This window comes from Lonchura striata, chromosome Z, assembly GCF_046129695.1.
Source record: "Lonchura striata isolate bLonStr1 chromosome Z, bLonStr1.mat, whole genome shotgun sequence".
Lineage (NCBI taxonomy): Eukaryota > Metazoa > Chordata > Aves > Passeriformes > Estrildidae > Lonchura > Lonchura striata.
Window position 1 is genome coordinate 24,788,347 of NC_134642.1, and position 23,575 is coordinate 24,811,921.

A 23,575-nucleotide genomic window follows, 5' to 3' on the forward strand; every position below is an offset into this window, starting at 1 on the left:
GCTCCTGACTGGCCTACTGCAAAAACTACACACGGTATCTTGGGATTTGGGGCATAATCACAGAAAATCATAATGTATAAAATTGGTAGGAACCATAATGGGGTCATCTGGTCCAACTCCTCAAGTAGAAGCATCTCAGAGCACGTGGTACAGGACAATCTGTGCCAGTTTTTGATCATCTGCACTGTACTATGTTCCAGAAATGCTCAGCACTTTCTTTAATCTATACTTTGTATATGTTTGATACACTTATAAGATATTTTCCAACATCATTGCTTCCCATAGATCTTTACCTCCTTTGTCTCTCATTTTTCTCTCATTTTACTCATGGTACATCAGGCTTAGTTTTTCTTTCATGCCTTACTATTTCCAGCAGGTAATCACCTTCTTGTTGAGACACTCCTGGTTAAAAATCAAGCACCACAAGGACATGATGCCTGCTGACATAACTGGGGACTGAAATCCCACAAAGCAGAGGCCAAATTTGATAGATATTTTCTAACATTATGCTTCTGGAAGTACAGAAGAATAAGAAATAAGGCCTAAAGGAAATTTAAAGGATGAAGGATGACAATGAGGTACTCTTTTATGATTGCTAGAAAGAATTCAGATTTTGTTGATCATGGCAGTTCTTATTAGACAATACACATTGAAAAAGAGTCATATGTAGTTTGATTCCTACCATAGGTTGAATACTTCTGAGGAGAATGTAATTTATGGGAGAGCAATATGTGGAAAAACTAAGATTATCCTAAGTAAAATGCATTTTTAAAATATATCTCCTGTGAGTAAATCCTCTATGTTAAAAAATATTCAGAAATCTTGAGAATCTGATGTAGCAAGATTCAAAATATAATGTGTTCACAAAACAACTGGTCCAGGCTTTGCCTGTGGAAACTTTTAGTCATTTCACCTATCTGTAACTGCAGGTGAAAATTACAAATATGATTGACTGTAGTTATTCCTACATTCAGAGACAATGCTGAAGAGTTTCCAAGCTAAGCACCAAAGAGTATATAATCACATCTTCAAGAGAAGTTCATACTTTGCAAGTTCAAATTAACAGTTAAGATTGTTATAGAGAAAATATGTCATTTTACCCTCTTTACAAACTGGTTAATGAGGTACCATTGGAATAAGTAACTTCTCAAAGGTCACATAAGTCTGTGGCAAAACAATGAACTGAAATTAGTTCTCCAAGGTGCACAATGTGACAGTGCAGCACTGTCTTTATTTCTATTCCCACAGTATTTATTTAATCTCTGCTGATATTTAAAATTTCCTTTTAATCTTAGAGAATATTAAAAAGTCTCTTTTAAAAGCCAAAATCCTTAAATAGCCCTCCCAATCTGTTTTCCTGAATGTTTTTCTGTCCCTTAGGTTACCATAGGAAGTCATGTTATGATTATATTTAATTGTATAGGCTCTATTCTCAGCAAAGAAAGTAAACCTTGACATTAGGAAACATGAAGGGAAAATCTTTTAAAAAGGAAAGAAGGCATTTCATATTGGAAAGATTTGCATGTGTTCAGCATTAGATAAGAGAGGTTTAGACAAAACACATAAGAGTCTGAGCACTGAGGCTTTTCTGGATTCCCCACTGGGGATGTGATACTGCACTTGGTTAATATGTTATAAACACAAACGGCCTAGCACTTGCTGAATTTACGCTGCACATTAAAAGTTTGAGGTTCCAGAGGGAATTCAGAATTCCTCCTCTTAATGGAACTGGTTTTCTCTGGGGAGATGTAACAAGCTACCACTGTGATCAGCAGCAGCATGGCAGGCAGTTTCTGCAGTAGTAGAAACACTCATTGCTCCACTTGTTTAAACCATAAGCTCTGACTCTACTCTCCAATGCTCAATGTACATGACTGTTTAGTATAGATTGCAAGTAGTTCATACGACATCTGTAAGAAAGGTCTTGTGGTAAAAATCAAAATCTTCCTTGCACTGTGCAGATTATGCTTTAATAACAAATTGTTATTAAATTGTCTTATTTTTTCATTGTAATATTTTAATAATAACTCTTTGGTATTTTTCTTTGTTACCAGTTTGCTAATAGAGTGGTGCTTTTGAAATACTTTTTAGAAAGGAGAGCATAATCCTGTTGTCCTAAACTATGTTCTACAACCAACAAGGAAATATTTTTGTTGTACATAAAGCTGTAAAAAACAGATCTAAAAAGAGGATGTTTAAGTGGGAGTGTGAAAATTTACATCCCTAGATCCTATATAGCAATCCTGACAATGGCTGTTTTGCTGTTGGCTAACCATCCCAATATTCCCTTTTAAGATGGTCCCCATCTCATACTTTCTCCCAACTGCTATCCATCCCATCTGCTGTGCCCATTGTAATTTTGCTGTTCCTGGGCACTCTCAGTGCTTACCAGTGAACTTAGTGTCAGGTACTCAGTGAAATCAGCAGAAGTTATGTGATAAGGCATCTAAAACCTATGGTTTTTTGGTAACTCTTTGTTATGGCTACAGCAGGGTCAGCAGCACTTGGCCTTCACCATGCCTCAAAGCAAAATTCTCACCTAACTCCAGCAAAGTCAGAAAACTTGGGCTTATTTGTGTCTAAGGTGATTTTCACTCCTCATCTCCAATTCACTGGTTTACAAAGTGCCTTAAAATAGCTCAGCTGTCAAAGCCAATATATGAAGCCCTCGTCACTATACCAATGTAAATTATTACTTATATAAAATTTTTTAAGGTGAAAATATATGGCATTGCAAAACGGCATTTGACACCAAAATGTGACTGCACTGACTGATGTGAGCTTTCAGTCTGCTGTGCTCCTAGAAACAAATGGACTGCTTTCACACATCTCCAGTCTCATGGTCTGTCTGTGGTTACTACAATGACTTCTCTTTGTTCTGTACTTGAGTGCTGTAAGAGTCAAGAGCTCATCTGTCATGTGCTATAGATAATCTCAAAAACACCTTAACAGACAACATATGAACCCCAAGGCTGTTTATATTCATGAAAACTACTCCCCCCACAGAGGTCACATTGAGTGAGATAAACCGTGTCATCAAATATGCAGCATACATTGCGACAGGGGTCTGGCATTGCAGGCAGAAGACTTTTTGTGAGTTGTGTCAAGGAGGACTGTTTTTGTCCTCAGCTCAATGAACAGTTTTAAACAGCCAGCACTCTTGTAGTTCAAATGTAGATGAGAATAATGAGAATACAAGTTACCTCTATCCTCGCTTCTTTGTACTGAAATGACAAAATGCATTTTTCTTACCTGGTTGCTTAACACCCAGTGAAGAGCAGATCTACAAGTGTCGTGGTTATAATATGTATACAATAAAATAGACCTAATAAAGTTAAACAGCTGCCTGACAGCAACATTGCAGAGCACTGTCTTTCTATGTTGCAGGCTGTAATATGTGCCTGACACATAATCAGGTCACAGGTTGTATTTGTACCCATGGCAATAAAGATAATATTTAAAACTGATAAAATAATTACTTTTTCCCCAAAAATTTATGACATAATCAGAGAAATATCTGTAAAAATTTCTGTGTATTTACTGTATAGTACTGCTGATTTTATCAAAATCTATCAGCTGCACCTGAAAATAAGAATAGGGATGTCTAGATATTTGCAGTACACTCCGATACATCCCATGTCCAGTTTTCCCTTGACTTTAGTGAGTTTTGGATTAGTTCTTTTAAAGAAGAACTAATTAGTTCTATTTGAAAAAAAAATTAAGGCTGTTTCAGTAGAGCTTCTAACAAGCATATTGATATTTGTTTTGTCTTATACTATCACTGTAAATAACTTCACAGTCATCACTGACACTCTCTATTTAGTTTTTATAGAATTGATATGCAAAATGCAAGTACACATCAATTTTCTAAAAAATATTAAGAGATAACATCTAGCTAAATCTTGTTATGAAGAATTTAGTGTGCATATTTTGTCTCCACACTTGTTTTATTCTGCTAAATAGACTATGTGGAAAACAATTTACTTATCCATTAAAAACCAAAACAAAACCACAATACAAAAAAAAAGCCCAAACAAAAAAAACCCAAGAACAACAACAAAAAAACCCCAACCCTGTTCCGTTCTGTTTTGGTTTCTGGGGTTCTGTTGTCATTTTATCCTAAAGTGCTGTTTCCTCACATTTGCATCTACCAGCCTTTTTAATGTGATATTCCATTTAAACTGCCTTTTAATTGTATGTGCTGCCTTGGCAGAACATGACTGATGTACTAGCGTTAATTAGGGCTCCAGTCAGCAGCCTATGCCAGCTGGAAACTGAGAAACAAGCGTAAATTATTCTGTCATCAATCAGCTCAAAAATGTTTGAATCACTAATTAGTTTGCAATTTGGGTGACAGTTTATCTGACGCAGGCGGTGTCAGAAACTTCAGATCTTAGATGAATAATTTGCCAGCAACAAGCACATATTCCCTGCTTTTAAATACATGAAGGTTTATCTGCATGTTGAAAGGTGGCTCAGCAGTCTTCATTAACTTCCAACTGGGACTATGTAAATCAGGAATCAGTGTGAGGCACTTCAGTCTGTGGTGGCTTAGCAGATGATATTTAGAAAAAGAAAGCTTCTTTTCTCTCTTTTTTTATTAATAATTCATAAACTGATAGACGAGAATGTTTGGGCTTTAACAGCTTAAAGAAATCACAATGGTTAAAAAAAAGAAGGCAATCACCCCCTTTTACATGAAAATTAGTTGTGCTGCATCTTGCTGTTTAACTGATTTAGTCTCCTCCACTGTCATGTGTCTGGAATGTTAAGCAGTAAGTGATTAGCCCTTGTCCTTTAAAGCAGGATCATTATTGGGGTTTTATTAAATGGCAGACTTGTGTTTTCATTTAAAGGGTGAGGGAGGTGGGGGAGGGGAAACAAGAAATTGCTAACAGGAAGCAGAAAAGGTTACCAGTGTCTCAAAAGGAGAAACCATTCAACCCTGTAAGTGCAGTCGAGAGGGTCTTAACAGCTGTGTTATTCTTATCTATAAGAAAGTTTAATATCTTGCAACACATACACTTATTCTATGTCCCATAGCTAAAACAAAACTGTAAAAACAATTGAGGGAGACAGTATTACTGGGTAGAGAGACAGCAATGTGTCTTCCACCTATTCATCCATCCTTCTGGAACTGAAAGACAGCTTTGATATGGAAGGGTGCTACAAGGGCAGGGAAGAGACCTGTGAGCTGACTGTGGTATCAAGTACAAAAAGCAGTTGAGGATAAGATTCTGAGGTTCTCTGTGGCTGGCAAAGGGCATGCTCTTTGCATTCAGAGCTTTGACAAGGTGAGGGAAGTGGGGAATATGATACTGTGTAATTACAATTATCTAGTGCCACTCTAAGCACAACACAACAGTAGCATGCATGAGGGTGCTAATGCTTAGTAAGTGTTAAAAAAAGGATTTGAAGTAAGAAGTCAGTGACAGTTTGGTGACAGTCCTTTTCCCTTCTATCCCAAGTCCCTCTACTTTCAAGTCTGTCTACTTTCTGTCTACTTTCAAGTTCAAGTTTTCTGTTCCAGAAAAAAAAAGGTATGTAATATCTTCCCTGGTATGTCATATTTTTAACACCTTATCTACATTGGTTTAAAACTTTACTGAGCTTTGTCTACTTCGGTACGTTTTTTCCCAAAAAAAATAAATAGACTTAAGTAAAATAATTCTGTTTTTAGAAATTTCTATAAAATGAGTATTCTGCTTTAGGGGAGAAAAAAGCCCAACTAGCAAAACATACTGGTTTTATATATGGCAAAAATTTTGATTCTTGGGGCTGCTTCATTGAGAATTTTTAGATGTTACAGGCAAAAATTTTTAAGGTCAGCAATGTAAACAGTGTTCATAACACAGCAGTATTTTGCATCATTTCAATGAAAAGAAAAAGGCAAGGTAGGTCAAATTGCAATATCCTCAAACAACTTTACATCACCAAAGACCAGGAGAAATTAGTTGGAAATACAGTAGATGTGGTCTTTAGAAGTCCCCTAGGTGGGGGATCACATGAGATTTCACACACTTGCCATGTGTGAGATTTCACACACTTGCATGTGGCTATGTCCTGTGAAAAAATCAGTACTGTACTTGGCAGGAGGCTGCAGGACCCTCAGGCCAACCAGGGTAACCAGTCCTCTCTCCTCTTGACCACCACTTCATCCCTCATCCAGGCTAAGTACCTTCCATGGATAGTTCCTGACTGTGCTCCTTCTTAGCTGGGTACCCAAGTGGGATTCTGAGGGACTGGAAAATCCTGACTGCTGACTGCCATACCTGTAATCAGGTGGGAGGGAGCTGCAATTACAGAAAGCCCTATGTACAATATGTAGCCTAGGAGATCCAGGTTTCAAGGTATCAGATCAAGCACTCAACACAAATGGCATATTTTATTTTAATCCCTCTCTCTCAACTCTCTGTCAGCACAATGCTGGAAAAATAAATTCTTGTTTGTCAAGCATTTTAATGAACTATATAAAAAGCGCATGCAGAAATTAATGAGTCTGCTTTTAGAGGCAAGTTTAAATAGTGGAAAATAAATAAAGGTTTGGACTGCACACTCCAGAATGAAGGTAAAGCAAAATAGCAAATAACTGCTTACTCTGCAGGCTCTCCTCTATACATTTAGAGTAAGGCAGTGGTCTGCATTGCTTGTTTCTTTGTTCCAGCAGAAAATACCAGTTTCTCAAAACTGCAACATTTTATAGAAAAAAATTCATATGAATGATGGTTTTGTCAACAGAACTTCAGTGGCCCAGAGGAGAATTTGTTGTCAAAAGATAAGCTGGAGAGTGATAAACCTGTGGAAACCCTGGGCCCCACCCTGACCCCTCTGGACTGGGGAGAGGGTGCTGGGGGATGTGCGTGCTGGGGAAACTCCAAACATCTCAAGGCGTGGCTGAATCAAACACCTATGGATACCATGCAAAGGCCCTTTCTGCTTCTTTACCCTGGACTTTACTTGAAGCAGTTCAGGCTGCTACATAAACCCACAGAGGCAGACCCACTCCAGGGCTGCCCACTCCAGGGCAGCTCGACGGTAAAGCAAGACTCAATGCAGTGCTGCCAGAAAAAATTCAGCTCTCTTGTAGCAGTAGGTGATGGCTGGAGGTCATGCATCTGGCAACAACCCACTTTCTTCTCCACCATATACCTTTCTTGTTATGTCCTCTTTAATATAGGAAGAAATTATGCTACTTTGCACTTTCTTGACATTTATCATCTTGTTTTCCACATCACACAGGAGATCTGAGGTAATTCAAGTACTGGAAGTCAGTTTCTTCTTTTTTTTTCTCTCATTGCTTTTATTTCAAGAGGTCTACTTTTATTCCTAAATGGAATTTAAACCCAGCAGTCTTTTACTAATAAGTAACACTGCTGGACCCTAGAAATCTTTTTACTCTGTAAAGCAGATGGACACATGGACAACAGTTGAGATCACTGCAATACTGTCATTTCTCCTCTTCTGACTGATTCTTCAACTTTAATACAGAAAGTACACATGTATATGCATCTGCCTAGTCTGTTGACACTTGCCAGAGTGTAAAATTGCAAACTCCATGAAATGTCTAACAAAAGAAAAAAAAAAATCACCAAATCAGTTTAAGCTAGTACATTTTGACTAAGTATTTATTTATCACAGTATTGACAAACAACTACAAAAATCACTGTCCTACTCTATATACAGAGTCCCTGTTCTCAGCCCTCTACAAACTAAATAGATGTGACAGATTACTGAGAAGAAATCTGTTTCTTCTTCAAAAAGGAAAATGGCTGCTAATACACAGACAAAACGGCTTGTATAAAGTTGCACTGGAAGCCTTTGACAGCATTGGCAGCTGAGCAGCTGTATAGTGAATCCTAGCTTAAGGCTTTAAGCTCTTGAAGTTCTTTCTATTTGCATGAGATGCAGATAACTTCTACTTGATCATGTTGTATTTCTTTTTAAATGATTACAGAACTTTTATAAGTCTGAGGTCAGCTTCTCTGAGCTTAGCTTATCTTAAAGACAAATTATGTTTTTGTTAAAGAGATATTTGGACCAAGGGCAGGTACTTTGTCTTTTTTGTCTTTAAATGCTCACTCAGTTCTAGAAAAATAAGAACTGTGAGAGGCTTTTTTTTTTTTTTTTTTTTAATGTGTAAGTTGAAGTCAGAAAATCCATAATTCTCCTATTGTCAGAAGCTGGTCTCAGGAAAGGCATGCTGCAATTGGAGGAAGAGTCTGAGTACTAGCTCCATGTGGCTCAGCTGGAACAAGTCATTCCCAGAATGCACTCTGGTATCTCAGGACTTGTTGCTGAACTACACTATCATGACATCAAGGAAGCAGAATAAGTTAAAATAATGAAAACATTGTTTAGAATCACAGAGAATAAATTCCTGCTATGTCTTGTCATGATGTCTCCTTAGCAGTTCCTTTAAATGCTACAAAGTATTTTAGAAGTTATTTGATTTTGGTTTTAGGCTTGGGTTTGTTTGATATTTTTCTATTCAATGCAATTATGTTTGTCATATGTTGTTGCTATTGTGAAAGGATGGAACCTTTACTGTTGGATTTCTCTTCATCTTTTAGGGTATAAGGAACTGTTCTGTGCCCCTGCCTGATGATGCCTTCTTCCAGGTGAAGCGAGTTGCATGGCTAGTAACTGGTCTGTCTCTAGCTCCTTGAAGTTAGCATGGAACATTTTCATTTCAAGGAAGTCTTGAGATATCTTGAAGTGTTGTGGTGTGTTTTCTTTTTTATAATTGTTTTCAATAGTTGGTCTTGAGATATCTTGAAGTGTTGTGGTGTGTTTTCTTTTTTATAATTGTTTTCAATAGTTGGTTTTGTACCCCCCTCCCCCCGAGGCACTGGTTTAGTCCTTGCTGTCGGTCCTCCCTCATACCTACCCCTTGTTCCAGAGAATTCCCTGTAATTTATGTATCCCTCGCTGCCCCATTGGTTTAGTTAAACGGTTCCCCACCCCTGGAACTTCCTATTGGTTTAAAAATTGCAATCCCTGCCACTTTGTTATTGGTTCCTAGTCCCAAGCTCCACCCTAGTCCTGTCCCTTAAAACCCACTGCCCTGCCTATCTTGTAGGTCTTGCCTCTGCTCTCTATTCAAGTTTTTGGTGCTGTTAATTTCGCCCTTTTGGCATAATAAACGATCCCAAGATAAGCAAGCAAGGCCCATTTTGTCATCCTGCACTGATCTATTGGCGACTGCTTAGGAAGTTCAGGGTCCTGGGGGAGGTGCCGTGCCCCCTTCTGTCACTAACACCAAGCACACTGCTGCTCACCGCTGCACTAAAGCACTTGTAAACTAAATGCATAGTTCTGAAGGTGCAGTTGGTTTTTTTTTCAGGGAGACAACGTATTTTAGAAAATATTTTCCATGTCTCACACATCCTGCCTTTCTTAAATTACACACTTATTAGGTATAATTATTCATAATTCACAAATACTTAACAAAATATACCCCTGGAAACCTTTTATTCAACTGCCAACACTTTGGGCATGAAGGATCAACCTTTATGCCTGATGTTCTTGCATTTTTTATGATCTCTCTATCATCACTCAGAACACTTTCTAGCAGATTTTTCTCACTTACCTTATGCTCTTTGGTCAGAGTGTTTAATGCCATAGGGGTGATCTTTCTAAGTAAGCTCCTTCTCTGCCCTATTTAAATTCTAATGCACATTCACTGGATCCTGATCAAGTAGATAAGAATTGTTGATTGTATGATCTTGTACTTTACCTTGTGTAAAAACAGTTAAAGAGAAATCTCTGTCTTTAGTTCTATCCTGCAGGTTTGAAATACTTGTAGGTTTTTAATGAGAAATGGAGTTTTCTGAACTACAGGTATATTTCCAGTACTTCATTGTTAATCTAATTCACTGGCATGGGTTCTTTATGAACAACTGTTGCTTTATCAGCATGGTTGTCAAAATCAGTTTCTCACAATACTTCTGATGCAGTAGAAATCGGGGTGAGATTTGTGAATTTATTTATTGGACATGCTGGGAGGAGTTTGTTACACTTTTCAACATGACAAGATTAAACCTAGGGCACTTAGTATTGAGAAATTACATTAAACATGTGATTTCCATGTTGTTTTTGTCAGGAAAATACATATTATTTCAAATCCTGTATAGTTCACAGTACTTCCTTTAGAACAAGACAAACCTGAAGAATGTAGATAGTGTTTGTTACAGGCACAATGTGAAAGTTCTGTAGTACTTACCAGAGGCTCCTTAATGTCTTTCAATACTGAGTCTTTCCATGAGCTATCGTGAAAATTACAAATGTTCCTCTTTTTCTGTAATTCTGAGATAGTATCATAGCTGATGACACTTTCCCTTTGCTACCTGCTGTGACAGGCAATGAAGTGACTCAGCTTTGTAAAAACTTAACAGGTTCTCCATCCTCTGGACTTGTATCTCATCAGCAGGTAATGAAGCCAAGATTGTTCCTCCCACCTACTTCTACCTCATCTGATATTAGAAACTCAGTGTGGATTATTTTGGAAAATGTTAGGACAGTGCTGTCTTCCTAGGAGTCCTATTCATGGTGTCTTGTACATCATATAAAGGCAATTAGAAACTATTTTTCCACTAGTTTTAAAAATGCTTTTGCATCTTGGTATATGTTACTTCTGATTACATTGTACTATGCTAAAACTTCTTGAAAATACCTGGTGTTAGATGTAAATTCTCCATTATATAGACATAATATTTTTTCTCTTAATGCTGATTTTATCCTTTTACTTTCAAAGGATAAAGTAGGATTATGGAATAGAACTTTCTAAAACTTCATAGTTTATACAATTGTATCATTCTGGATGTTGCATGATAGCCTGTTGACTTTTCACAAGGTTTAACTGAACAACAGGCACAGCATTTTTAATGTACTTAATCAAGAAGTCAAGAATGTAGTCTAATATGCTTTTTCCTTGTGATTTTGTTAAATGTGTCTTTAATCATTAAACAGATGATTGATGACTTCAGGAAAGATATGCATTTTACACTAATACATACAATTTGGGCTGCACTTTTATTGTTGCATCTTATTTAGAAGTTAATAAAAGCAAAGATGAAAGATTCATCTTGTCTTTCTAGCATCAGATTGTCATGAAGTACAACTTAGCCCACCTTAGCAGTAATTTAGACATCATGGGAAGGACTGGTTCCCATTTTATTCAGGTTTGAAAACCATAATGGGGGAAAGAGGTGACTGGGTTTGCTTGATCAGTCAGGTGAACCAGTCAGCAGCAAACTTCAGGCTTATGAAAATGAAGTCATGAAGCTCAGAGTGGGAAGTAAGTTAGAGTAGTAGAAATTATAGAAATAGAAACTAAGAAAGATAGAAACCGAGAATCCTTGCATGAGCATTGTATGCATTCGGACCTTATAAAGAGAGGTCCTTTACAGAGAAGTATTGGAAAGCTGGTGAAGCCACAGAAATTCATAATCAAGACCAAAATTCTCAAAGCAGTACAATGGATTTAAAGAAAGAATTTGAGAAGATTTCTAGTAGCACTTCTGTGGATAAACTTCCTGCAGTATTTGAAAATCTTAATCTAATTTTCTGAAGTTGGATAAACAATGACCAAAATAAGATATAAGAATAGCCTTTATTTTCACATATGATGATAAATAATAGATGAAAACATCAAGATGGACTAAATCCATAATGAGGAATAAGATTATGACATTCAAAACAGAGAAAAAGGGATTTTTATTATTTTTTTATGCAGACAATGAGATATTGTTCAGCCATAAGATATTATTACCCTCTCCATTGAAGCTTCAGCCATTTGTCACAAGATTTTTAAAACTAGTTAGAATAAAATACTAGAAAATATACTGCTATGAACCCTCCTGCAATATGGAAGAAGCAAATAGTGATATATTTACTTTTTGTAGTAGCAAAAGCTTCATCCACCTAATGTCTGAATGTTTTTTCAAATACTGTAACTCACTTCTCTGATAATAATTAAGAAAGTAATTGTAATGCGTTGACCCTGGCTGGATGCCAGACATCCACCAAAGCTGCTCTATCCCTCCCCTCTGCAAATGCATGGGGAGAGAAAATACAATGAAGGGTTCATGAGTTGAGATAAGGGCAGAGGGAGATCACTCACCAAATACTGTCATAGGCAAAACAGGCTGGAATTAGAGAAATTGTTTGAATTTATTACTAACAAAATCAGAGCAGGATAATGAGAAGTAAAAACAGACCTTAAAACCACTTTTCCCTACCTTTCCCTCTGTACCTGCTTTGCCCAGTGGTGCAGAGAGTCAAGGAATGGGGATTACGGTCAGTTCATCAAAAGTTTTTAACACTGCTCATAGAGAGGAGCCCTTCCCCTTTTCCATTGTGCGATCCCTCCTACAAGAGATAGTTCTCCATCAACTTTCTGCTGTGAGTCCATTCCATTGGAAACAGTTATCCACAAAATGTTCCAATGTTCACTCTTCTATGGGGTGCAGTCCTATCGAAAATCTTTCTTTGGTGTGGGCACCTCTGTCTTCAGGTCTGCAGGCCCCTGCCAGGACCCTGCTCCAGCACAGGCTTCCCATGAGTTCACAGCCTCCTCTCAGGCATCCCCCTGCTCCAGCATGGTCTCCTCCATGGGCTGCAGGTGGATCTCTGCATCCCCATGGGCTGCAGGGGTGCAGGGGCACAACTGCCTTGCCATGGGCCACACAACAGGCTGCAAGGGAATCTCAGCTCTGGCTCAGCCCTAGAGCATCTCCTCTTCCTCTTTCTCCACTGACGTCAGTGTCTGCAGAGTTGATCCTCTCACCTATTCTCACCTACTCTTCTCTGGCCACAATTACAACTGCCCAATAATTTTCTTCTTCTTCTTAAATTTGTTATCACAGAGGTATTACCACCATTTCTAATTGGCCCAGCGCTGGTCAGTAGCACATCCATGATGGAGCCAGCTGGTGTTGGTTCTGCTGGACACAGAGGAAATTTATGTCAGCTTCTCACAGAAGATATCCCTGCAGTCACCCTGCTACAAAAACCTGGCCATGAAACCTAATATAATCATTTGTTATTTTTTAAATACCATTTTGTTTTGAGTAATAAGCCTATACCAAACTTCCTTTCAGTTTTGGCTCAGATGGTCAACACATTTATGCCCATTCCCTCCCCATTGAGCCATTAAAATCCATTAAAAGGGATCTGATTGAAATGGAAGAAACTTTCAATATGTCTTGGAGGGTTCATGTATTTAGAGTCAGAAGCGCCAAGAGAAGAAATTGGATCTTGGTTCAAAATAAATATATAAGCAAAGCCATAGCAATATTCTGGTCCCTAGGGTATGATTTCCTCTCCTCTTGTAAGTGGGGTTGTAAATATATCATAATATAACCATACTTTTTTTCCTACACTGTGTTTATGTTTCTATCATCTCTGGAAGCAACTGTATTAAGGCTTCATAGATTTTTTTTTTTCTCCACTGTGGGAGACTTTCTTTTTCCTACAGCTATGCCCAGATATTTAACTACAGGCAATAGCATAATGAGTCTAAGAAAATGACTATTGAATTTCAGAAACACATTTAAGTATTTTGCAGAGAAAATGTCTCTGCTGGGCTATGGTCTACTATTTCCCAAGTTCAAGGGGAAGAAAAATAACGAAGAATTGTACCTTTGATTATTGAAGAGCTGCAGCAAGTTTAATCCTTAAAGCTTGAAAGAGCTTTCTGTAAATCAGCCAATTTGTTGAAAAGTCCTACCATGAGTATTTACAGACAAATCACTATATGAAAATTACTGTGCCCCACTGAAATCCATAATGAAGTTATCACTGAAAAACCGTGGTTGTTCAGCCATGCTGATGATTATTTCTAGTGTGATCAGGTAGGGCTGGCCTGTGTAGAGCTTTATGCAGGCATTTGATTCAGGTATTGAACACCCAATCTACTGAAACTATTGAAGACAGATGGCTATTTTTTTTCGATGGGTATCTTATAAGGGCGATATTGTACTAGGTCTAGTTTAATTTCTTATGGTTGTATTGATGTATTGGTCAGACGGGCAGCTTTGGCACTGCAGGCAGTGCACATGAGAATGCCTGCCAGTGTTTTCTCTAGTGTTATGTTTGTTGCAGGTATGCAGCTCAGCCATTAGTCAAAAGTATAAAGGAACTCATTCTGACAGTAAAGTGTTTTGATTTTATAAAACTAAAACATCTGTAGGTTTCAGGAATCTTAATTTCTGATTTGGAAAAAAAATCTCCCTGTATATATTTATCAATTTTTCAAAGGATTATATGTTGACTAGATATTTCAGATTGATGTATATAAAACCTTTGTTGTCTTTTTCTAACAAAGAAACAGAAAAAAACTAATTGAACAAAAGAAGACATTTGTAGGTAGCCTACAAAGAAATCCTGCTTGCAGGCAGAATTAATTTGCAGCATACTTTATGATTTGCCAATACATTTAGATGCAGCAAAGTGCTCAATTCTGGTAGAGCAGAATCTCTACCAGATTTGCAGTACTTTGCCTGTCTGCAAAAACACTTGGTGGCATGGTTATTTTCATTAAGTCTGTATTTTAAAAAAAATAAATGATCATGCAATTTCTAGACATGGGAGAAAATTCTTTCAGGGGATGTATTTCATTTTAAGTGAACTGTAGGTTGGAATTACATGCTATTCTATAGCAGGAGCTGTTCACCATTTCTCAGACTTCAGCCCAGAGAATCACAAATTTTCAAAGTGTAAAGGAACTTTGGTTTACTAGAGAGATAGGGCTCACACATCTCTACTTATAGCTGCAGTTCACATTCATTGTGGCAAATGTAACAACTGATAAAATACTGATAATCAGCCAGGCAGTAACTGTAGTTTTGCCCATCTTAAGGCAGTTGAGAAACCTAGTCCATAAAATTTGTTGAGTTTTGGCTTTAGGGACAAAAGCCCTTTATATTTAATTTTGGGCATCGCTGCCCATGTTTCTCTTTTTTTTAATTTTTTTTTTTTTTTTTTTATTGCAAACTCAACCTTTGAAATATTCAGAGCAAAATTTTCTATGCCATGAAGTAAACAACCTATATGTCGATTATTACAAAATAGCCTAAAGGGTGTAAGTGTCCAGGCTTCATTTATGACTTCCTCATTCAAAAATACTATCAATCCTACTATAAAATGTCCAGCTGAGAAATGGGAATATTTTTATTAAATGTACAGTCATTTTAGGTATCTAATTTAAAACTATATGGCTAGCTTTTTCAGCATAATTAGCATTTTCTATCTTTTAATAGATTCAGAGAATTGGATTACTGATCTCACAGCTGTGAATGCTCAGCTCTTTGCAGATTATTCAATATGGTCTTAAAATGCCACCCATAAAATAGAAATGCACAATTAGCGTCTGCCTGTGAAAACTTTGGTTTATTACTTGTCTGAAACAGCAAAGTTGCTGCAGCAGTGACAGGACATCTTGGAAATATAAATACTGGCACAGCACTGCTTTCAGAGCTAGGCTTTCTTAAGTACTGCACTAGCCCTATCCACTAGGCCTATTCCACTAGCCCTTTCATGAGCTCTATTCAGTGGCACCCCAAAATCCTGCAACAGTTGTAAGAGGATAGCAACCTTTCTGTTACTTGAAAACTGGAGTAACATGGTCAAATCAAGCTTCTTCTTTATAATGAAGAAGAATGAGATGAAAATAAATGCAGCTATGTAATAATTATGCTTCAGTGACTGAAATTGAAAATACTCTTAATTTTGATATTTTTTTACTTCTGCATGCTCATAATCCCACCAATCATTCCTTCAGTGAGTATATGAAATTTTCTGAAGTTTTAAAAAGCATTTTAAAGCATTGACTCCTTTGTCCTTTCTGTCCCTAAAAATCACATGGTATCAAACTGAGACATGAAAAGCATTGCCTTGCTGGACCTGTATCACTGGAGCCAAGGGGCAGCAATAGCTATCACACCTGCTGTACTTACTGGTAGTAAGGGTATCTTGGATTTGATGTGCACTTTAGGGAATGTGAGCAGGCACAGTTCCTTCTGGCTTTTTTAAGTCCTGCCACAACCATTCCAGCTTGTTTTTTCAGTTCTACCACTTAACTGTCATAGTTACTTTCTTCTTCATGGCTTAGTTACTCTCAAATCCTGTATATGTTCCTCCTTGTTGAAGGCCATCACACCCACTGTTTTGATTACAGTCTTTTCTTCATAATAATGTCTACTGTTTAGCTTTTTTTTTCCACAAAAACCTCTCAGCTGTATTGTTGAGTCCCCAGCTAGCAACACTGACTCTGTTTCTGAAGTTCTCCATGAAGTCTCCATCTTTATTTGCCTTGACTCCAGTTCTTAGTCCTAGAACACTGAGCTATAAAAGGCTTGAGCATCTTGAATAAATGGTAAATCTCTCAAGGTTCTGGGAAATCTAAACTGATACAGTAAAAAATCTCAGTGCACATTTACCAAATTTTTGAAGGCTTCAAAGGCATATATGTTGACTAGATATGTTGCATAAATTTCTCTGCAGATGTTTCAGTGCAGACAATTTCACCTGCTATATTTCAAGGAGCTGACTCAAAGTACTGGTGTTTTAGAGTTTCCTAAAATAATAATTTCTAATACAAGCAAAACATCTTCTCAGAACCACGCAAAATATTTTGTCTAAACTTGCCAAAAAATTAATATTGAGGTGGTTAATAGCAAAGTAGAAATTCAGTCCCAAATGGGATGATATTATCAACATGATTTTATAGTAAAAACTATTAAATAACTCTAACAATAGCAAAGTGTAATATGAGCGAATTTGCTCTTTTATCTCATCACTGTGATGTGACTCTGGCCATGGATTTACTGAAAGGAGCAGGAAGGAAGAGGCAGTTAGATAAATGGCATCCTATCATTCACCAGGCTCAGATTTATTCCATATAGTCTGATATGATTTAAATTGAGCAGCCTCCACTGGCCACCAAACAGAAACACCAGCCCATATGTTAAGCTAGAATTGCTTCTGTGGGAGGCAAAGAGAATTTATCCCATATGCTCAATAAATTGAAGGCTTTAAAGTATTCACCACTTTCACTGGACATTTAGTTTATGCTTTGTTTAAGGATCACTGAGTTGAATTCACCCTCAGTGTGAAAATTGTAAATGGCATATTCGTTCTCTAAAACTGTGCACTTGAATCTGAATTTACAAAAAAAGGGCTGATGCATGATAGTGAAAATACTTTGTACTTTAGAGAAAATTAAACCTTCCACAATCAACATGCCAGGCCGTATATGCCATGGAATAAACATTTGTAGTCGATAAGTCCTGTGACTCAGGCAGTTTCTCTCTGAAAATCAAACTAATTCATGCTGCTTTTCTGCACCAGAATGCTGTATTTTAAAGATTAAAAAATATTTCCTTATTCATCTTAGAATATGTTGGATTTCTCAGAAGTTACATAGCAGTGACTTAAACAGCATTATTATCTGACTTTCATTATCTGGTGGTAAGTGAAAGTGTGGAACAGGAAACAAGGAGAAAAACCCCAAAACTACAGCAGTGTTGTAATTGAAATAAGTGGAAATTTATAGTTGCCTAGTACTGAAGAAGTTAAAGATACATGTTGTTTCAAAGCCAAGAAAAATTAAATAACAATGATCTGATTTAGTATACTTAAGTGAGATTATCAGACAAGACATAATGTTTAATTTAAAGGAAGTACCCTGGTGGCACCAACAATATCAACAATATCAATTATAGAAATGTTAGTAACAACAAAAACAATAAATTTTTTTAACAAAGGTCAACAGTAAATCTACCTAAAATATGTAAGGCTCATAACAGTCATGGCTTTGAAACAGTGACTGAAACCGATGTTCACGAAGTCAGCATTTAAACATGAAGATGCCATAAAATAAATGAAGACGGGATTAATTTAACAAGTTATCTCAAGTGAATTAACAGTTACTCATGCAATTCAGAAGGACACTTTTTTTCTGTAAGGTAACTGAGAACAGAAGTGAGAACACTGTGGTGAATTCATTCATCGAATAAGTTTGCTGACAGCTGTATAGATCTGAATGTGCAACAAGGCACATGCAGATCTAGACACAATCTGTTGTGTTGTATCAGGAAAGAGATCTGCCATAATAAAATTGCCTATCTTGTTCTTGTATAAGAATAGAAAGCAAGCCTTATTCTCTCTGTAAAATTTTCATATTGACTCAGCTGCTCCAACAACATAGGTCCACACCAGCAGACAGAAGTTGGGAGAATCAGATCACATTTTTGCAAAAGAGCTTGGAACATTTCAGTGTCTTCAGATTAAATCCATATGCCTTCTATCTTGAGGCCACCTATTTTTTTTTTAATCTAAATGGTGACAACTACAGAGATGGTAATTTTTCATGCTTTGTCTTTTCATTCCCCGTTTACTTGCATAATGGTTTTTCTCCTTCCTTCCTTCTTATTCATTCTATCCTTGAAAGAGAGAAGGAGAGAAAAAAAGACTGAAGGAAAGATAGAAAGAAAGAAGGAAGGAAGGAAAAGAAAGGGAAGGGGAAATGGGGAGGGGAAGGGATGGGAAGTGGAGAGAGAGGAAGGAAGGAAGGAAGGAAGGAAGGAAGGAAGGAAGGAAGGAAGGAAGGAAGGAAGGAAGGAAGGAAGGAAGGAAGGAAGGAAGGAAGGAAGGAAGGAAGGAAGGAAGGAAGGAAGGAAGGAAGGAAGGAAGGAAGGAAGGAAGGAAGGAAGGAAGGAAGGAAGGAAGGAAGGAAGGACATTCTTCTGTCAGCTGTTTCATCCTCTCTGAAAGGGTAATATGGTATTTCACTACCAAAAATCCAAGAACCAAGGACCAAGTTTTCAGTGATGGTTTCTGTCTGTTTATATCAATCATGAAAGCTGCAATTGGTTAAGAATGTTACAGTGCCTCACTAAATATTTGTTTTAACAAACTATTAGTATGCTGTATTTCATAATAAGCATTAAACTAATAAATAATGTCTAATATTTATTTACATACACTACTGTCCCTTCTTGTTTATTTTCAGCACCACATTCTAAAATAAGGTTTGGTTTTTCTGCTTAATTGACCCCTTTTCCTCTAGTCTGACAGAACTATAATAGTTCTCTTTGTAACCTCTAACTCTCTGCTCTTTAATTTTGCTTCATATGTCATTCTGAGGATTAACAAAGCAGTCTCTGTGAATTGCAAACAATGCAAGTACCACAGCTTGAAAACCACAGCACTCTAACATGTAGTTACTAAATTACCTTTCTTTTTCACAGTGTAAGAACAAGAGTTTTCACTTTCATTCAGACATGCTTGATTTCTTTCCATAGGTAGAATAGTTATATGACCTGAGATATTAACATGTCTAGGTAAAAATTCCCACAAAGCAATTCACAAGTGTCACAAAAGAAATATAAAGGTTCTTTGAGGAAAGTTCATCTAATCATGATAAAGATCTAGGACCTACAGTCCCCTTTTTACTGAGGCACTATGTTTTGCTGAAGTGCAGAATAATGACTTGGCATGTGGAGTTTCCTTAGTACTGTAAGGGGCTATTAAAAATTTTCTGTTGAAATTTTAAATTGAAAAATTGCCAACACCAAGGAATTTATTCATTCACTGATCTTTCTCCTGTTTTGGGTAATGTCTTCAGAATATTTTATCTAGGAAGACTTTTCCAAAAGTAGTCCCTGAAATATCTATTGGAAGAACTTAGAGTTCCTTCTTTATTGAAAGATTCTCAGTGCAAGCCAGATCATTTGAGCTTTTTATAACATACTTTTTATAACATACTGAGAAGAGCTTGAGGTAGTGAAGTATACAAAACCAAGCAACAGTATGCTAAGAGAAATAACACAGAAGTATCTCACTTTAGGAGGCAATTAATTGTATTCAAAACATACACCTTATTGCAGTGTGATTTATGGTTTATCCGCAAACCCTGGGTTCCTCCCCTGAAGATGTCCTTTGAGGTGTGTCAATCACTCCTCCTTTCCACACCCTGACCCCTACCAGTCCTGTCTGTCACTCCTGGCATTCCAAAAGTGCATCGAGTGATTGGGCAGGTTCAAAAGATCTCCTCCACCCCCAGGGGCCATTGGGCCATCCAGGTGTCCTTTGTCACTTGAGACCTCCTCTCCCCTACCTGGCTGGTGGCTCCCTACCCCTTCCCTCCTCCCCTCCCCTAGGTAAAAGAGAAAGCAACCACGTGGTCCAGGTGTTCTGTTGAGTTCTGTTGGAGGGGTTACTGCATTCAGAGGCCTGCGGGCCAGAATAAAAGCTCTGGATTAAAACCCTCCATCAGAACCGACTCCTTTCCTTCACTGCCACCTTAGAAGCCTCTTTGGCAGAGGAAATCCTGAGCGAGTGGACCCTCTGTGAGAGGAAGCTCCATCCGGCCGCCACCGGAGCTCTGGCATATCTGGGCTTGTCTTCACACGCCCAGCTGCAACGTACAGCTGGCCAAAGGTGTGAAAGGGTGAAACACCACATTTTCTGCTCTTTGGTTCAGCCACAGGGGCCAGATAAGCCAAGGCACGCCTTGTCCTCAATATTGGGAATACCAATAACACCTAGTGCATATTTATTTACTCAGTAATTAAACACAGTCAATGAAGCCTAATTTTAACATGAACATTGGATTGTCTTCAGAGTTAATTTCTCTTGTAAAGAGTGTAAACCTTCTCCTGAAGGATGTACATTCTGTTTGTATTGGTTTGACTGTGATATTAACTTAGTGTTTAAGAAAAAAAAAAAACATTAAAATGTGACCAAGTGGAAAATACAAGCCTACCTGAATAATAGTAGTAGTAGTAGTAGTAGTAGTAGTAGTAGTAGTAGTAGTAGTAGTAGTAGTAGTAGTAGTAGTAATAATAATAATAATAATAATAATAATAATAATAATAATAATAATAAAATATCTATTTTATAGGTGACTGGCACATATGTATCATAGTCTCTCTGCATTTTTAAAATACTTTTCATCTAATTAAATAAGGTACTAATTTTGGAGAGTAACTTCCACTGTCATTCTAATAATATTTTCCTCAAGGGAAAAAATCTTTTTGTCTACTGTGTTGGGTTTTTTTAACACAGGCATTTAATGTTTAAACAACTTAATTATTATGTACTTCATAACACAAAAGTAACCAGAGACTTCTGCTGAAATAATTTATAGCTTTTAGCCTCAAAAATAAATGGCAGTCTTTGATGCTTTCAGCCATATGGTAACACTTAGTGTGTTTCAATCTTGCCTCCATCAGAGTTTTTTACATATATTGTTTTTCTCATTTAGACTTTGGAAAGCTGAGAATTATGTTATGTTTATGATGGTCACCTAGTTAATTGCTGGAATTTCTCTAGCTCAGTAGGCAAGCATTAATTATTTAGATATTTAGTTTATTTTCAGATAATCCTATAAGGAGTGAAGGATTTGATTGTTCTTTGACACTGTCTCCCATGTTACCCTTATTGTCAAAGTCCAGAAGTGTGGACTGGAAAAATGGATGGTGAGGTGGATTGAGAACTGGATGAATGGAGGATTCCAGAGGGTCATGTTCAGTGACACAGAGTCTATCTGGAGGCTTGTCACAAGTACTTTGTCCCACTTGGATGAAGAGACACGTGCCTCCTCAGCAGGTCACTGATGACGCAAAGCTGGAAGCAACAGCCAATACCTCAGAGTGTTCTGCAGCCCTTCAGAAGGGCCTTGACAGGGTAGAGAGGCACAGAGGAATTGTCTGAAATTTGATAAGAGAAATGCAGCGTCCCGCGCTTGGGGAGGAAGAGCCCCAGGCACCAGCACAGGCTGGGCTGATCTGCTGGAAAGCAGCTCCGAGGAGAAGGACCTGGGGTTCCTGGTGGACAGCAAGCTGTCCGTGAGCCAGCAGTGTGTCCTGGTGGCTGAGAAGGCCAATGGTGTCCTGGGGTGCATTGGGAAGAGCAGTGCCAGCAGGCTGGGGGAAGTGATCCTGCCCTTTTTCTCTGTCCTGCCCTGGTGAGCCTGTGTGTGGAGAACTGTGTCCAGTTCTGGGCTCCCCAGGAAAAGAAAGACATGGAGCTGCTGGAGCTGGCCTAGTCAGGTCTATGTAGATGATTAGGAGACTGCAGCCTCAATTATGAGGAAAGGCTGCGATAGCTAGGAGAAAGAACTTGTCAATGTATTAAAGTATCTGAAGGGAGGATGTCAAGAGGATGGAGCCTCTGCTTGGTGGTGCCAAGCATAGAACAAGAGGCAACAGCACAAACTGATGCACAAGGAAATTCCACTTGAACACAAGGAAGAACATCTTTACTGTGCAGATGACTGTGTACTGGCACAGATTGCCCAGAGAGATTGTAGAGTCTCTTCCACTGGCAATCTACAAGGACTGTTTGGACACAGTCTTGTGCCATGTGCTCTGGGATGACCCTGCTTGAGCAGGGAGGTTGGACCAGATGACTCCAGTGAGGGTTCCTGCCAACCTTACCCATTCTGTGATTCTTGATCTTTATGGGTCCCTTCCAAGTTGAGAAAATCTATGCTTCTTTGGTCTTTCACTTTTTAATTTTGGAAGGGATAAAAGCAAAAGAAATGTATGAGACTATTCAGTGAAAAATATTCTCTACTATTCCTCCTGGCCTCCAGTAATATTGTTTGTAAGAGTCAAGGATATAGAGCTACAATTTTACCTGTGCTTCCCTTCCCTCATTCTCACAGCAATTCAGTAGTTATTCTAACTCTCAAACTTTCAGGTTTTTTTCCAAAACTATTTTTCATTTCTTTCCAACATCTGATCTAGTCCAAAATCCAGTCCTCCACTTGTTCCCCTACATATTTCCACTTGTAATAAATCTGTCTGCAGCAAGGATGACCTCAGAATCCTGCACAGTTCTTGCTTTCTAAATCCTGTTCCTGTCTTCCAGCATGAACACCTGAAATTCTCACTGTCCCCTTGCCTCTCAGACCTTTCAGTCAGAACTCTTTGCACAGCCCCCTACTCCAGGTCCTGGTGTAAGAGTCCTAGAGCCCTCCTAAGCCCTCAGTCTTTCCCACTGACACCCTGGTGCAGCCATTACTTCCCATGAGCAGGGGCTCTGGTAATCCATCCCCTTTTTCCCTTGTTTCCAACCCTAGATCAGCCCCTGGATTCTGCTGTGCAGGAGAAGAGAAGCAAGCTTGGCTCATATAGCCAAGGCTCTTTGACACCCAGAGCACACCTCAAGCCACAGGTGGGCCTGTGACTGCTTAGCCCCCATTTCCCATAGCTAAATATACATAACACACACTTAACACATGTGCCTCATTGAAAAATGGTTAGAGGAAAAACATAAAGGTTAGAGGACAAGATGTTATTTTTCTACCACTTTTCACAGCATCTTTACCCTTTCTTTACACATAGTCTGCACTTCCTGGGCAGACAGTTTTCTTGGGACTATTGGTGACCAGTTTTCATCTGAGGCAAATGAAGGGCACAGTGAGTCCTTCCCCTTCTCTTACAGTTAGCACAAGGATGACTGAGGAAGGAAAGTCTGAGTGAAGAAACAGAAGTAAAGGGGAGGGGAAAAACACAGGGTATTGACAGGGAAAGACTCTGCAATGATCTTTGAGCCAGACAAAAAA